Here is a 6,000-nt window from a genome sequence, read left to right as displayed (position 1 = left end):
CACACCCAGAAAACAGTGCAAGTGATTTACAAATAAGTGAAAAATGTCAATAGATCTGCAAATAAGCAAAAAATGCATGATGGATGAGGGTGGACAGAATTCCCTTACTTACCTTGTCTAGTGTTGGGAAGGCCAAAAGAAAAACTTATTTTTACAACTTTAGGAAAGACCTAATGTTAAGGTCTTCATATTACTATACATTTCACATATGTTTCATTATCTCAGAAGTCACCCCTTCCTCGCTGTTTTATTTGCCTGGAATACACTGTACATCAGAAATGAGATTACTGAATTTGGATGTCCTTTTCTACATCTTTTTGTATGTGTTAGTCTAGGATTTTTATAATCAGAGGGATGTACAAGTTGAGTATCTGTGTTAATATATATGAGGGATACTATATACCTGATCAAAATATTTGGAGCAAGCCACACTAGAAATGGTGAAGTCAATATCTATGTAATGAGGTTAGCAGGAAGTTCAGAATTTCCTAAATTAACCCAGGTAACCACAACCCCAAGGGACATTTTCAGTCTTAGTCAGTATTGCCATTCATCAATTTTCCAGATTTCTGTATTTATTACTCTTCAAAAAAAAATTAAAAAAAAATAAAAATGATGGAGCCAAGAGCAAAAAGAAGCACTCCATCTTCCAGTTTATTTAACACAGAATTTGCTTAACGTACGTTTTTGTGACTTACAGGTCACAGAAAAGTTGAATTTTCTTTCTTATTTACTTGTTCATCAATTAAAAAAGAAGAATTAGGAATTAGGTGTCAAACCTACAAATTGTGTTAGGCAACACTATGGGTAACTGAAGTATGTTGAACTAGGCACATATCCAGTCAAATCAATGAAGCAAGGCTGAGACAAATTCTGGATGGCACCATGTCCTCCCCAGAAAAATGTTTCAACACATTTCAAAACAAAGGATGTGAGCCAAAAAAGTAAGTACCCATCTGGTATTTACCTGCAGTTCTGCAGAACAACTTGCCAGAGGACCAAGTTATGTTCTGCTTGATCAAAAGCACATAACACCCCAGCAAACTTCTACATCCCTGCCTTCTCTTGTCCCTGTGCAATCTCCTCCCTTCCTCCCCACGCAGTTAGACATCTATGGTAGCATAAAAATCGTTACAGAGCTAAAAACATTTGGAGACAAAACCCAGAGCACACAGTTATCCCAAAGAGTTGAAGAGTTCTCCATAACAATCAGATCTGCCAAAGTAGCTTCCATTTCTGCCTGCAAAAATCACATCTCCCAGCACATAGTCAGTTGATTATACCAAATTTGCTATTTTACTGCACGTGGAAATCTGGATTTCCATTAAGAGTAAAGACAGCTGCCTGCTTGTCTGGTTTCTCCCAGTTCATGCCCACATCTCTTGTGCTGTTGGACCCTCCTTTCCTCTGCAGCACTCCATCTGCCCCTTCATACAGGTCTTTGATTTGCCATCTGTTAGGTTATTACATGAAAGGAGGCTGTACTTGCTCTTCATTGAAAGGACTGTTAGCAGATACACTTCAGCCAGCACTGGAGACACATCCAAGGCATGCTGGCACCTCTTTCAACCTGTTCTGTCTCACTCAAACTCCATTTTGCAGCTATAGTACCCGATGTAGTTTAGCTAACCAGCATTTCCCATCCTATCAGCAAACATCTGCTCTCTTTAAAGTACCACAGTATTCTCTGTGCTGTTCACTCCTCAGAAAACCAATTGGAAACCTGGAGGCATGTCTCACAAGTAGTTTTTCTTAATTCTTTAACAGTGAAAAGACACTGTTCTGAGTAACTACAGTGTGTGAGTACATGAAGAGAAACTTGTAGTAGTGAGCAGAACTAGAGTGGGTGGTATGGAGAAGCATTTCTCAATGTTCCCAAAATGAATCAAGCTTCTCTGAAACTCTGGATAATGCATCTAATCAGCTTGCTGTATGAGGTGAGTCTCTACATGTAGACTCCTCCAATAAATCAAGGTAGCCAAACACAACAGGAGAACATAAAAGTTATCTGTCATTCCCGACACTTTACAGAGCTTCTGTCTTAACACTCAACCATTCATTTAGCCTCCTCCAAGTCTACTTCAAAATTTGCATCACTGCATGAAAATTTGTACTTGTGATTTACTGGCTTAAAAATAAATGTGTTGATGCACAAAGCAATGAAAAATAACATCTCAGGTGTGTGATATATTATATCCCATCTTCAGCATATTTTCTGAAGGTTAGGTTACCTTCTTGTCTTCATACATGTGACAGATATAAATACAGAAGGAAAAAAATATGAAGCACAGTAAGAAACAAAGACAGAACTATTGATGAATTAAATTATTGCACTTTGGATTTATCAAATGGACCAATGTTCATATAATCACAAAATATCCTGAGTTGGAAGGGATCCACAAGGATCATGGAGTCCAACTCCCGGCTCCACAAAGGACCACCCAAAAATCAGACCCTGTGTCTGAGAGTCAGGCCTCTGCCAGGCTCAGTGCTGTGACTGCTGCCCTGGGGAGCCTGTCCCAGTGTCCAACCACCCTTTGGTTGAAGAACCTTTTCCTAACACCCAGCCTGACCCTCTCCTGTCCCAGCTCAATGCCATTCCCTCAGGTCCTGTCGCTGTCCCCAGAGAGCAGAGCTCAGCGCCTGCCCCTCCGCTCCCCTCATGAGGGAGCTGCAGGCTGCCATGAGGCCTCCGCTCAGCCTGCTCTGCTCTGCTCTGGGCTGAGCAAACCAGGGGACCTCAGTTGCTCCTCATACATCTTCCCTTCATACATATTCTGTGCCCTTCAACATGTAGTTGTAGCCCTCTTTTGGACATTCTCCAATGTTTTTATATTCTTCTTATACTGTGGTGCCCCAAACTGCATACAGTACTCAAGGTGAGGTCACACCAGCGCAGAGCAGAGCAGGACAATCCCTTCCCTCAACCGGCTGGCAATGCTGTGCTTGATGCACCCCAGGATACAGTTGGCCCTGTTGGCTGCCAGGGCACAATATTGATTCATACTCAATTTGCCATTAACCAAACCCACCACATCCCTTTCTGCAGGGCTGCTCTCCATCCTCTTGTCCCCCAGTCTGTATGCATAGCCACGGTTACCCCATCCCAGGTGCAGAATCCAGCACTTGCACGTTACATTTCATACATTCGGGGCCCAAACCTCTATTTTGTCAAGATCTCTCTTCAAGGCCTCTCTACCCTCAAAAGAGTCAACAGCTCCTCTCAATTTAGTATGATCTGCAAACCTAGTATGAATTCAAATCCTGCATCCAGACCATTTATAAAAAAAGCACTGAATAGAAATGGCCTTAAAATGGAGCCCTGTGGACACCCCCTAGTGACTGGCTGCCAGCCTGATGTAACCCTATTTGCTATAAACCTTTGAGTTCAACCCATTAGCTCATTGTTCACCTATCTTATTATGCACTTGTATAGCTGTATGCTGAATGTTTTGTCTATCAGATTACCGTGAGAATGATATAAATGTCCTCATTATACATAGACTGTAATCTAGACCTCATGACAACACATTCAAACATCACAAGAAGGGAAGAACTGTGCCTAATATCTAATTTGAAATATTTTAAGTATTTGCCATCTACTTTGGATATGTGATGAAGCCTAATAGTGTACCTACAGCTCATCATGTAGTTACACGTAAACTTTTTAAATAAGGGAGGCAGAGTATAATTTCAAGGCATTAGTCTCTTTGCTCTCCCTCTGTCTCATTTGTCTCTCTCCAGAGGCTTTTGTGTTTAGGGCTCCTCTGCACTCCTCCTACAATGGACCTACATTCAGAATTATACAAGGAATTAAGTCAAATATTATTTCTGGTGCACATTTCACTCTGTAAGCTACATATACTCAATAATTCATTCACTGTTAAAGCTTGCAATAATGATGTAAGGCATATGAAAAGCTTTTGACCTTTATGATTAAAAACTTCAATGACAGATAGGTTTTGATTAAGTGAAAAACTTCATAAAGTCATCAGTTATATGTCCAAGGACAGAAAGTTCCCAGCATCAACAGAAAAATTCTTGCAGTTAAGACTCAGACTCAGGAGGCCTTTGCTCAATTACAGTACTGACAGAGTATTCCTGTTTGATCACAGCACAAGGCATTTGGGATAATTCTCAGAAGTAATTAGGCTTTGCAGTGTCTAGGGTCATGCATCAGTGTCAAGTTTAGAACTGAGATTTCATGATCAATCCACAGCCTGAGCAAGGCATCTAAGGAAAGGACCTTCATGAACAGGGAGGAGTAAAACACAGAAAGGACTTGGGCATGTTAGCTATGCCAGAAGGGTGTTTTCATTTTAAACAACAAAGTATAACAAAAGGCAGGTATTTTTCAGGTTTTCAGGATAAAGGTAACTGAGTGGCAAGAAAAGTAGAGGATGACCTTCAGACTAACTGTTTTGTTGTATGATGCCAGAGAAATTTATCTCAGATATGCCTATTCATGACATGTTGGTGCCTGCAGTTCAAATGCCTTGCTTGGCTGCTGGTTTGAGAAATCAGTAACACCCTAAAGGACAGAATGCACAATTTCAGGGCTGATTCAAAACCTCATAAAGTCAACAAAATCTTTCCACAGACTTCAGTTAATGCTTGATTAGCAACATAACTGTCAAGAGCATCAAGTCTTGTTCACTACTACGTGTTTAAGTAATACTTTCCAAAGGCTGTTGATAACAGTGGAGGTGTCCCGATCTGGATATATTCAGTAACTGTAGAAATACCACATACGTCATGCTAACCTAACTACAGTAATTGACAAACATCCATTGCTACTACTTAGTTGGATTAACAAAGAATGAATATCCACCACTTATAATGGTTTGCATCATGGCTTCCTTTGATGATCCATATCATCTAATTGTTACCATTTGTTTATTGGATCCAACAGGGAAATTCAGTTGCAAAGATTTAGTGGACAGGCATGTCTGACTTTTGGAAAAACTGTGGTGAACTTTAGTCAAATTGCAGAACCAGAAGCAGCAGTGATTACCCAAGACATTTAGCCTACATGATAGAACTTTTCTTAACATGAAACAACAAAAACAAAACAGTTTTTCTTGAAAACCAGACATGATTTTTCCTCTCACTATTAAGTAATATTCAAAGTATTTTTTTTTAATGACCTTATAGGTATATTCATTTTCACATTACTCAATGAGCCATTAGCTAGCTAAACTCTTAAATGCTTATTGCATGCATTTGTAAGTTGAGATAAAAATGCTGTACCAGCTGGTATCACTCTCAACTGCACAGGTACTGGTTTTCTAGTGGAAAGAAAATACTCTAACCTGCTGCACATTAATATGCAAGCACTAGTTCATCTTTTTAAAAATTGTCTGTCAAATAGCTTTTCTCACAAGTTCTCCAGTGAGTATTTCTTTTAAAGTGTCAAGTCCTTCTGTTCTATGTAATCTTCCCTGCATTCCTTAGTATTCAACTTTATTTTGAAGGGAACTTTATAAAGTAGTATTCTGGTAGCCAACAAACCTCTTTCCTTTGTGTAGTCATTTTTTTTCTTTGACATTTTAAACAAACACTTTTCCCATTGGAGCCAATATAGTCAAAAAAAGTGCAAGTTGGAAGCAAGTTCTCTTATAATGATCTATTTTGTTGATGAAACACTTTTCCAATATATCTTTCAAGTTATTCTCAGGCATAGATATTCATGAGATCAGTTTGGCTTGCAGACTATTTATGCTAGCTGATAAACAAGAAGAGCGGGGAAAAAAAACAGTGTGATTGCCATATCCCAGACTGAGTCTGCAGATTAGCAGTTACAGAACAGCATGCATCTAAATGCGGGCTGAAATTTGAACAATGAACATGGAGGTTATACAAGTCATTTGGTCAAAATAAATAAATTCCAAATGCTCCCTGTTTATTCACTCACAGCATTAGTGACTCCAAGGTAAAGAATACCAATAAAATTTTAGATATATGGGAGTATAAGAGGAAAAGGGCAGACCTCTAAACAAG

Source organism: Aythya ferina (assembly GCF_964211825.1).
Source record: "Aythya ferina genome assembly, chromosome: 4".
In the NCBI taxonomy this organism is placed as follows: Eukaryota; Metazoa; Chordata; class Aves; order Anseriformes; family Anatidae; genus Aythya; species Aythya ferina.
The sequence above is the reverse complement of the archived record's forward strand: the minus strand, read 5'-3'. Positions refer to the sequence as shown.